Genomic DNA, 12,442 nt, shown 5'->3' with positions numbered 1-12,442 from the left:
CAACTTCACATAAAAACTAAACAGAAGCACTCTAAGAAACAGCTTTCTGATGTGTGCATTCAACTAACAGAGTGGAACCTTCCTTTGGATAGAGCAGCTTTGTAACAGTGTATTTGCAGAAACTGCAAGAGGATATTTGGAGCTCTTTGAAGCGTTCGTGGGAAACGGGACTATCTTCACATAAAAACGAGACAGAAGTGTTCTCTGAAACTGCTTTGTGTTGTATGCATTCAACTCACACAGGTGAACCTTTCTTTGGATAGAGCAGTTTGAAACACTCTTTTCGTAGAATCTGCAAGTGTTCATTCGGTGGGCTTTGAGGCCTATGGTGGAATAGGAAACATCTTCACATAAAACCTAGACAGAAGCATTCTTTGAAACTTCTTTATGATTTGTGCATTCAACTCACAGAGTTGAACCTTCCTTTTCATGGAGCAGTTTGGGAAGAGCCTTTGTGCAGCCTCTGCAAGTGGATATTTGGAGCTCTTTCAGGCCTTCGTTAGAAACGGGAATATCTTCCCATAAAAACTGGACTGAAGCATTCTCACAAACTGCTTTGTGATGTGTGTGTTCAACTCACAGAGTGGAACCTTTCCTTTGCTAGAGCAGTTTTGAAACACTCTTTTTGTAGAATCTGCAAGTGTTCGTTTGGAGCGCTTTGAGGCCTATGGTGGAAAAGGAAATATCTTCACATAGAAACGAGACAGAAGCCTTCTCAGAAACCTCTTTATGATGTGTGCATTCAACTCAGAGAGATAAGCCTTCCTTTTGATAGAGCAGTTTTTAAACTCTGTTTTTGCAGAATCTGCAAGTGGATATTTGGAACCCTTTCAGGCCTTCGTTGGAAACGGGAATATCTTCACATGAAAACGAAACAGAAGCGTTCTGTGAAACTGCTTTGTGTAGTATGAATCCAACTCACAGAGTTGAACACTTCTTTTGAAGGAGCAGTTTTGAAACACTCTTTTGGTAGAATCTGCAGTTGTTCATTAGGAGCGCTTTGAGGCCTATGGTGGAAGACTAAATACCTTCACATAATATCCAGACACAAGCATTCTCTGGAAGTTCTTTAGGATGTGTGCTTTCAACTCACAGTGTTCCACCTTTCTTTTGAAAGAGCAGTTTTGAAACACTCTTTTTAAAGTTTCTGCAAGTGGATATTTGGAGCTCTTTCAGGCCTTGGGTGGAAAGGTGAATATCTTCACACAAAAACTAGACAGAAGAATTCTCAGAAACTGCTTTGTGTTGTGTGCGCTCAACACACAGAGTTGAACCCTTCTTTTGATAGAGCACTTTAGAAACACTCTCTTTGCAGAATTTGCAAGTGTTCATTTGGAGCGCTTTGAAGCGTACGGTGGAAAAGGAAACAACTTCACATAAAAACTAAACGGAAGCACTCTAAGAAACAGCTTTCTGATGTGTGCATTCAACTAACAGAGTGGAACCTTCCTTTGGATAGAGCAGCTTTGTAACAGTGTATTTGCAGAAACTGCAAGAGGATGTTTGGAGCTCTTTGAAGCGTTCGTGGGAAACGGGACTATCTTCACATAAAAACGAGACAGAAGTGTTCTCTGAAACTGCTTTGTGTTGTATGCATTCAACTCACACAGGTGAACCTTTCTTTGGATAGAGCAGTTTGAAACACTCTTTTCGTAGAATCTGCAAGTGTTCATTCGGTGGGCTTTGAGGCCTATGGTGGAATAGGAAACATCTTCACATAAAACCTAGACAGAAGCATTCTTTGAAACTTCTTTATGATGTGTGCATTCAACTCACAGAGTTGAACCTTCCTTTTCATGGAGCAGTTTGGGAAGAGCCTTTGTGCAGCCTCTGCAAGTGGATATTTGGAGCTCTTTCAGGCCTTCGTTAGAAACGGGAATATCTTCCCATAAAAACTGGACTGAAGCATTCTCACAAACTGCTTTGTGATGTGTGTGTTCAACTCACAGAGTGGAACCTTTCCTTTGCTAGAGCAGTTTTGAAACACTCTTTTTGTAGAATCTGCAAGTGTTCGTTTGGAGCGCTTTGAGGCCTATGGTGGAAAAGGAAATATCTTCACATAGAAACGAGACAGAAGCCTTCTCAGAAACCTCTTTATGATGTGTGCATTCAACTCAGAGAGATAAGCCTTCCTTTTGATAGAGCAGTTTTGAAACTCTGTTTTTGCAGAATCTGCAAGTGGATATTTGGAGCCCTTTCAGGCCTTCGTTGGAAACGGGAATATCTTCACATGAAAACGAAAAAGAAGCGTTCTGTGAAACTGCTTTGTGTGGTATGAATCCAACTCACAGAGTTGAACACTTCTTTTGAAGGAGCAGTTTTGAAACACTCTTTTGGTAGAATCTGCAATTGTTCATTAGGAGCGCTTTGAGGCCTATGGTGGAAGACTAAATACCTTCCCATAATATCCAGACACAAGCATTCTCTGAAAGTTCTTTAGGATGTGTGCTTTCAACTCACAGTGTTCCACCTTTCTTTTGAAAGAGCAGTTTTGAAACACTCTTTTTAAAGTTTCTGCAAGTGGATATTTGGAGCTCTTTCAGGCCTTGGTTGGAAAGGTGAATATCTTCACACAAAAACTAGACAGAAGCATTCTCAGAAACTGCTTTGTGTTGTGTGCGCTCAACACACAGAGTTGAACCCTGCTTTTGATAGAGCACTTTAGAAACACTCTCTTTGCAGAATTTGCAAGTGTTCATTTGGAGCGCTTTGAAGCGTACGGTGGAAAAGGAAACAACTTCACATAAAAACTAAACAGAAGCACTCTAAGAAACAGCTTTCTGATGTGTGCATTCAACTAACGGAGTGGAACCTTCCTTTGGATAGAGCAGCTTTGTAACAGTGTATTTGCAGAAACTGCAAGAGGATATTTGGAGCTCTTTGAAGCGTTCGTGGGAAACGGGACTATCTTCACATAAAAACGAGACAGAAGTGTTCTCTGAAACTGCTTTGTGTTGTATGCATTCAACTCACACAGGTGAACCTTTCTTTGGATAGAGCAGTTTGAAACACTCTTTTCGTAGAATCTGCAAGTGTTCATTCGGTGGGCTTTGAGGCCTATGGTGGAATAGGAAACATCTTCACATAAAACCTAGACAGAAGCATTCTTTGAAACTTCTTTATGATGTGTGCATTCAACTCACAGAGTTGAACCTTCCTTTTCATGGAGCAGTTTGGGAAGAGCCTTTGTGCAGCCTCTGCAAGTGGATATTTGGAGCTCTTTCAGGCCTTCGTTAGAAACGGGAATATCTTCCCATAAAAACTGGTCTGAAGCATTCTCACAAACTGCTTTGTGATGTGTGTGTTCAACTCACAGAGTGGAACCTTTCCTTTGCTAGAGCAGTTTTGAAACACTCTTTTTGTAGAATCTGCAAGTGTTCGTTTGGAGCGCTTTGAGGCCTATGGTGGAAAAGGAAATATCTTCACATAGAAACGAGACAGAAGCCTTCTCAGAAACCTCTTTATGATGTGTGCATTCAACTCAGAGAGATAAGCCTTCCTTTTGATAGAGCAGTTTTGAAACTCTGTTTTTGCAGAATCTGCAAGTGGATATTTGGAGCCCTTTCAGGCCTTCGTTGGAAACGGGAATATCTTCACATGAAAACGAAACAGAAGCGTTCTGTGAAACTGCTTTGTGTAGTATGAATCCAACTCACAGAGTTGAACACTTCTTTTGAAGGAGCAGTTTTGAAACACTCTTTTGGTAGAATCTGCAATTGTTCATTAGGAGCGCTTTGAGGCCTATGGTGGAAGACTAAATACCTTCACATAATATCCAGACACAAGCATTCTCTGGAAGTTCTTTAGGATGTGTGCTTTCAACTCACAGTGTTCCACCTTTCTTTTGAAAGAGCAGTTTTGAAACACTCTTTTTAAAGTTTCTGCAAGTGGATATTTGGAGCTCTTTCAGGCCTTGGTTGGAAAGGTGAATATCTTCACACAAAAACTAGACAGAAGCATTCTCAGAAACTGCTTTGTGTTGTGTGCGCTCAACACACAGAGTTGAACCCTGCTTTTGATAGAGCACTTTAGAAACACTCTCTTTGCAGAATTTGCAAGTGTTCATTTGGAACGCTTTGAAGCGTACGGTGGAAAAGGAAACAACTTCACATAAAAACTAAACAGAAGCACTCTAAGAAACAGCTTTCTGATGTGTGCATTCAACTAACAGAGTGGAACCTTCCTTTGGATAGAGCAGCTTTGTAACAGTGTATTTGCAGAAACTGCAAGAGGATATTTGGAGCTCTTTGAAGCGTTCGTGGGAAACGGGACTATCTTCACATAAAAACGAGACAGAAGTGTTCTCTGAAACTGCTTTGTGTTGTATGCATTCAACTCACACAGGTGAACCTTTCTTTGGATAGAGCAGTTTGAAACACTCTTTTCGTAGAATCTGCAAGTGTTCATTCGGTGGGCTTTGAGGCCTATGGTGGAATAGGAAACATCTTCACATAAAACCTAGACAGAAGCATTCTTTGAAACTTCTTTATGATGTGTGCATTCAACTCATAGAGTTGAACCTTCCTTTTCATGGAGCAGTTTGGGAAGAGCCTTTGTGCAGCCTCTGCAAGTGGATATTTGGAGCTCTTTCAGGCCTTCGTTAGAAACGGGAATATCTTCCCATAAAAACTGGACAGAAGCATTCTCACAAACTGCTTTGTGATGTGTGTGTTCAACTCACAGAGTGGAACCTTTCCTTTGCTAGAGCAGTTTTGAAACACTCTTTTTGTAGAATCTGCAAGTGTTCGTTTGGAGCGCTTTGAGGCCTATGGTGGAAAAGGAAATATCTTCACATAGAAACGAGACAGAAGCCTTCTCAGAAACCTCTTTATGATGTGTGCATTCAACTCAGAGAGATAAGCCTTCCTTTTGATAGAGCAGTTTTGAAACTCTGTTTTTGCAGAATCTGCAAGTGGATATTTGGAGCCCTTTCAGGCCTTCGTTGGAAACGGGAATATCTTCCCATGAAAACGAAACAGAAGCGTTCTGTGAAACTGCTTTGTGTGGTATGAATCCAACTCACAGAGTTGAACACTTGTTTTGAAGGAGCAGTTTTGAAACACTCTTTTGGTAGAATCTGCAATTGTTCATTAGGAGCGCTTTGAGGCCTATGGTGGAAGACTAAATTCCTTCATATAATATCCAGACACAAGCATTCTCTGAAAGTTCTTTAGGATGTGTGCTTTCAACTCACAGTGTTCCACCTTTCTTTTGAAAGAGCAGTTTTGAAACACTCTTTTTAAAGTTTCTGCAAGTGGATATTTGGAGCTCTTTCAGGCCTTGGGTGGAAAGGTGAATATCTTCACACAAAAACTAGACAGAAGCATTCTCAGAAACTGCTTTGTGTTGTGTGCGCTCAACACACAGAGTTGAACCCTGCTTTTGATAGAGCACTTTAGAAACACTCTCTTTGCAGAATTTGCAAGTGTTCATTTGGAGCGCTTTGAAGCGTACGGTGGAAAAGGAAACAACTTCACATAAAAACTAAACAGAAGCACTCTAAGAAACAGCTTTCTGATGTGTGCATTCAACTAACAGAGTGGAACCTTCCTTTGGATAGAGCAGCTTTGTAACAGTGTATTTGCAGAAACTGCAAGAGGATATTTGGAGCTCTTTGAAGCGTTCGTGGGAAACGGGACTGTCTTCACATAAAAACGAGACAGAAGTGTTCTCTGAAACTGCTTTGTGTTGTATGCATTCAACTCACACAGGTGAACCTTTCTTTGGATAGAGCAGTTTGAAACACTCTTTTCGTAGAATCTGCAAGTGTTCATTCGGTGGGCTTTGAGGCCTATGGTGGAATAGGAAACATCTTCACATAAAACCTAGACAGAAGCATTCTTTGAAACTTCTTTATGATGTGTGCATTCAACTCACAGAGTTGAACCTTCCTTTTCATGGAGCAGTTTGGGAAGAGCCTTTGTGCAGCCTCTGCAAGTGGATATTTGGAGCTCTTTCAGGCCTTCGTTAGAAACGGGAATATCTTCCCATAAAAACTGGACAGAAGCATTCTCACAAACTGCTTTGTGATGTGTGTGTTCAACTCACAGAGTGGAACCTTTCCTGTGCTAGAGCAGTTTTGAAACACCCTTTTGGAGAATCTGCAAGTGTTCGTTTGGAGCGCTTTGAGGCCTATGGTGGAAAAGGAAATATCTTCACATAGAAACGAGACAGAAGCCTTCTCAGAAACCTCTTTATGATGTGTGCATTCAACTCAGAGAGATAAGCCTTCCTTTTGATTGAGCAGTTTTGAAACTCTGTTTTTGCAGAATCTGCAAGTGGATATTTGGAGCCCTTTCAGGCCTTCGTTGGAAACGGGAATATCTTCACATGAAAACGAAACAGAAGCGTTCTGTGAAACTGCTTTGTGTAGTATGAATCCAACTCACAGAGTTGAACACTTCTTTTGAAGGAGCAGTTTTGAAACACTCTTTTGGTAGAATCTGCAAGTGTTCGTTTGGAGCGCTTTGAGGCCTATGGTGGAAAAGGAAATATCTTCACATAGAAACGAGACAGAAGCCTTCTCAGAAACCTCTTTATGATGTGTGCATTCAACTCAGAGAGATAAGCCTTCCTTTTGATAGAGCAGTTTTGAAACTCTGTTTTTGCAGAATCTGCAAGTGGATATTTGGAGCCCTTTCAGGCCTTCGTTGGAAACGGGAATATCTTCACATGAAAACGAAACAGAAGCGTTCTGTGAAACTGCTTTGTGTGGTATGAATCCAACTCACAGATTTGAACACTTCTTTTGAAGGAGCTGTTTTGAAACACTCTTTTGGTAGAATCTGCAATTGCTCATTAGGAGCGCTTTGAGGCCTATGGTGGAAGACTAAATACCTTCCCATAATATCCAGACACAAGCATTCTCTGAAAGTTCTTTAGGATGTGTGCTTTCAACTCACAGTGTTCCACCTTTCTTTTGAAAGAGCAGTTTTGAAACACTCTTTTTAAAGTTTCTGCAAGTGGATATTTGGAGCTCTCTCAGGCCTTGGGTGGAAAGGTGAATATCTTCACATAAAAACTAGACAGAAGCATTCTCAGAAACTGCTTTGTGTTGTGTGCCCTCAACACACAGAGTTGAACCCTGCTTTTGATAGAGCACTTTAGAAACACTCTCTTTGCAGAATTTGCAAGTGTTCATTTGGAGCGCTTTGAAGCGTACGGTGGAAAAGGAAACAACTTCACATAAAAACTAAACAGAAGCACTCTAAGAAACAGCTTTCTGATGTATGCATTCAACTAACAGAGTGGAACCTTCCTTTGGATAGAGCAGCTTTGTAACAGTGTATTTGCAGAAACTGCAAGAGGATATTTGGAGCTCTTTGAAGCGTTCGTGGGAAACGGGACTATCTTCACATAAAAACGAGACAGAAGTGTTCTCTGAAACTGCTTTGTGTTGTATGCATTCAACTCACACAGGTGAACCTTTCTTTGGATAGAGCAGTTTGAAACACTCTTTTCGTAGAATCTGCAAGTGTTCATTCGGTGGGCTTTGAGGCCTATGGTGGAATAGGAAACATCTTCACATAAAACCTAGACAGAAGCATTCTTTGAAACTTCTTTATGATGTGTGCATTCAACTCACAGAGTTGAACCTTCCTTTTCATGGAGCAGTTTGGGAAGAGCCTTTGTGCAGCCTCTGCAAGTGGATATTTGGAGCTCTTTCAGGCCTTCGTTAGAAACGGGAATATCTTCCCATAAAAACTGGACAGAAGCATTCTCACAAACTGCTTTGTGATGTGTGTGTTCAACTCACAGAGTGGAACCTTTCCTTTGCTAGAGCAGTTTTGAAACACTCTTTTTGTAGAATCTGCAACTGTTCGTTTGGAGCGCTTTGAGGCCTATGGTGGAAAAGGAAATATCTTCACATAGAAACGAGACAGAAGCCTTCTCAGATACCTCTTTATGATGTGTGCATTCAACTCAGAGAGATAAGCCTTCCTTTTGATTGAGCAGTTTTGAAACTCTGTTTTTGCAGAATCTGCAAGTGGATATTTGGAGCCCTTTCAGGCCTTCGTTGGAAACGGGAATATCTTCACATGAAAACGAAACAGAAGCGTTCTGTGAAACTGCTTTGTGTAGTATGAATCCAACTCACAGAGTTGAACACTTCTTTTGAAGGAGCAGTTTTGAAACACTCTTTTGGTAGAATCTGCAAGTGTTCGTTTGGAGCGCTTTGAGGCCTATGGTGGAAAAGGAAATATCTTCACATAGAAACGAGACAGAAGCCTTCTCAGAAACCTCTTTATGATGTGTGCATTCAACTCAGAGAGATAAGCCTTCCTTTTGATAGAGCAGTTTTGAAACTCTGTTTTTGCAGAATCTGCAAGTGGATATTTGGAGCCCTTTCAGGACTTCGTTGGAAACGGGAATATCTTCACATGAAAACGAAACAGAAGCGTTCTGTGAAACTGCTTTGTGTGGTATGAATCCAACTCACAGATTTGAACACTTCTTTTGAAGGAGCTGTTTTGAAACACTCTTTTGGTAGAATCTGCAATTGTTCATTAGGAGCGCTTTGAGGCCTATGGTGGAAGACTAAATACCTTCACATAATATCCAGACACAAGCATTCTCTGAAAGTTCTTTAGGATGTGTGCTTTCAACTCACAGTGTTCCACCTTTCTTTTGAAAGAGCAGTTTTGAAACACTCTTTTTAAAGTTTCTGCAAGTGGATATTTGGAGCTCTCTCAGGCCTTGGGTGGAAAGGTGAATATCTTCACATAAAAACTAGACAGAAGCATTCTCAGAAACTGCTTTGTGTTGTGTGCCCTCAACACACAGAGTTGAACCCTGCTTTTGATAGAGCACTTTAGAAACACTCTCTTTGCAGAATTTGCAAGTGTTCATTTGGAGCGCTTTGAAGCGTACGGTGGAAAAGGAAACAACTTCACATAAAAACTAAACAGAAGCACTCTAAGAAACAGCTTTCTGATGTATGCATTCAACTAACAGAGTGGAACCTTCCTTTGGATAGAGCAGCTTTGTAACAGTGTATTTGCAGAAACTGCAAGAGGATATTTGGAGCTCTTTGAAGCGTTCGTGGGAAACGGGACTATCTTCACATAAAAACGAGACAGAAGTGTTCTCTGAAACTGCTTTGTGTTGTATGCATTCAACTCACACAGGTGAACCTTTCTTTGGATAGAGCAGTTTGAAACACTCTTTTCGTAGAATCTGCAAGTGTTCATTCGGTGGGCTTTGAGGCCTATGGTGGAATAGGAAACATCTTCACATAAAACCTAGACAGAAGCATTCTTTGAAACTTCTTTATGATGTGTGCATTCAACTCACAGAGTTGAACCTTCCTTTTCATGGAGCAGTTTGGGAAGAGCCTTTGTGCAGCCTCTGCAAGTGGATATTTGGAGCTCTTTCAGGCCTTCGTTAGAAACGGGAATATCTTCCCATAAAAACTGGACAGAAGCATTCTCACAAACTGCTTTGTGATGTGTGTGTTCAACTCACAGAGTGGAACCTTTCCTTTGTTAGAGCAGTTTTGAAACACTCTTTTTGTAGAATCTGCAAGTGTTCGTTTGGAGCGCTTTGAGGCCTATGGTGGAAAAGGAAATATCTTCACATAGAAACGAGACAGAAGCCTTCTCAGAAACCTCTTTATGATGTGTGCATTCAACTCAGAGAGATAAGCCTTCCTTTTGATAGAGCAGTTTTGAAACTCTGTTTTTGCAGAATCTGCAAGTGGATATTTGGAACCCTTTCAGGCCTTCGTTGGAAACGGGAATATCTTCACATGAAAACGAAACAGAAGCGTTCTGTGAAACTGCTTTGTGTAGTATGAATCCAACTCACAGAGTTGAACACTTCTTTTGAAGGAGCAGTTTTGAAACACTCTTTTGGTAGAATCTGCAGTTGTTCATTAGGAGCGCTTTGAGGCCTATGGTGGAAGACTAAATACCTTCACATAATATCCAGACACAAGCATTCTCTGGAAGTTCTTAAGGATGTGTGCTTTCAACTCACAGTGTTCCACCTTTCTTTTGAAAGAGCAGTTTTGAAACACTCTTTTTAAAGTTTCTGCAAGTGGATATTTGGAGCTCTTTCAGGCCTTGGTTGGAAAGGTGAATATCTTCACACAAAAACTAGACAGAAGCATTCTCAGAAACTGCTTTGTGTTGTGTGCGCTCAACACACAGAGTTGAACCCTGCTTTTGATAGAGCACTTTAGAAACACTCTCTTTGCAGAATTTGCAAGTGTTCATTTGGAGCGCTTTGAAGCGTACGGTGGAAAAGGAAACAACTTCACATAAAAACTAAACAGAAGCACTCTAAGAAACAGCTTTCTGATGTGTGCATTCAACTAACAGAGTGGAACCTTCCTTTGGATAGAGCAGCTTTGTAACAGTGTATTTGCAGAAACTGCAAGAGGATATTTGGAGCTCTTTGAAGCGTTCGTGGGAAACGGGACTATCTTCACATAAAAACGAGACAGAAGTGTTCTCTGAAACTGCTTTGTGTTGTATGCATTCAACTCACACAGGTGAACCTTTCTTTGGATAGAGCAGTTTGAAACGCTCTTTTCGTAGAATCTGCAAGTGTTCATTCGGTGGGCTTTGAGGCCTATGGTGGAATAGGAAACATCTTCACATAAAACCTAGACAGAAGCATTCTTTGAAACTTCTTTATGATGTGTGCATTCAACTCACAGAGTTGAACCTTCCTTTTCATGGAGCAGTTTGGGAAGAGCCTTTGTGCAGCCTCTGCAAGTGGATATTTGGAGCTCTTTCAGGCCTTCGTTAGAAACGGGAATATCTTCCCATAAAAACTGGACAGAAGCATTCTCACAAACTGCTTTGTGATGTGTGTGTTCAACTCACAGAGTGGAACCTTTCCTTTGCTAGAGCAGTTTTGAAACACTCTTTTTGTAGAATCTGCAAGTGTTCGTTTGGAGCGCTTTGAGGCCTATGGTGGAAAAGGAAATATCTTCACATAGAAACGAGACAGAAGCCTTCTCAGAAACCTCTTTATGATGTGTGCATTCAACTCAGAGAGATAAGCCTTCCTTTTGATAGAGCAGTTTTGAAACTCTGTTTTTGCAGAATCTGCAAGTGGATATTTGGAGCCCTTTCAGGCCTTCGTTGGAAACGGGAATATCTTCACATGAAAACGAAACAGAAGCGTTCTGTGAAACTGCTTTGTGTGGTATGAATCCAACTCACAGAGTTGAACACTTCTTTTGAAGGAGCAGTTTTGAAACACTCTTTTGGTAGAATCTGCAATTGTTCATTAGGAGCGCTTTGAGGCCTATGGTGGAAGACTAAATACCTTCACATAATATCCAGACACAAGCATTCTCTGAAAGTTCTTTAGGATGTGTGCTTTCAACTCACAGTGTTCCACCTTTCTTTTGAAAGAGCAGTTTTGAAACACTCTTTTTAAAGTTTCTGCAAGTGGATATTTGGAGCTCTTTCAGGCCTTCGTTAGAAACGTGAATATCTTCACATAAAAACTAGACAGAAGCATTCTCAGAAACTGCTTTGTGTTGTGTGCGCTCAACACACAGAGTTGAACCCTGCTTTTGATAGAGCACTTTAGAAACACTCTCTTTGCAGAATTTGCAAGTGTTCATTTGGAGCGCTTTGAAGCGTACGGTGGAAAAGGAAACAACTTCACATAAAAACTAAACAGAAGCACTCTAAGAAACAGCTTTCTGATGTGTGCATTCAACTAACAGAGTGGAACCTTCCTTTGGATAGAGCAGCTTTGTAACAGTGTATTTGCAGAAACTGCAAGAGGATATTTGGAGCTCTTTGAAGCGTTCGTGGGAAACGGGACTATCTTCACATAAAAACGAGACAGAAGTGTTCTCTGAAGCTGCTTTGTGTTGTATGCATTCAACTCACACAGGTGAACCTTTCTTTGGATAGAGCAGTTTGAAACACTCTTTTCGTAGAATCTGCAAGTGTTCATTCGGTGGGCTTTGAGGCCTATGGTGGAATAGGAAACATCTTCATATAAAACCTAGACAGAAGCATTCTTTGAAACTTCTTTATGATGTGTGCATTCAACTCACAGAGTTGAACCTTCCTTTTCATGGAGCAGTTTGGGAAGAGCCTTTGTGCAGCCTCTGTAAGTGGATATTTGGAGCTCTTTCAGGCCTTCGTTAGAAACGGGAATATCTTCCCATAAAAACTGGACTGAAGCATTCTCACAAACTGCTTTGTGATGTGTGTGTTCAACTCACAGAGTGGAACCTTTCCTTTGCTAGAGCAGTTTTGAAACACTCTTTTTGTAGAATCTGCAAGTGTTCGTTTGGAGCGCTTTGAGGCCTATGGTGGAAAAGGAAATATCTTCACATAGAAACGAGACAGAAGCCTTCTCAGAAACCTCTTTATGATGTGTGCATTCAACTCAGAGAGATAAGCCTTCCTTTTGATAGAGCAGTTTTGAAACTCTGTTTTTGCAGAATCTGCAAGTGGATATTTGG

Source organism: Pongo abelii, chromosome X (assembly GCF_028885655.2).
Source record: "Pongo abelii isolate AG06213 chromosome X, NHGRI_mPonAbe1-v2.0_pri, whole genome shotgun sequence".
Lineage (NCBI taxonomy): Eukaryota > Metazoa > Chordata > Mammalia > Primates > Hominidae > Pongo > Pongo abelii.
The sequence above is the reverse complement of the archived record's forward strand: the minus strand, read 5'-3'. Positions refer to the sequence as shown.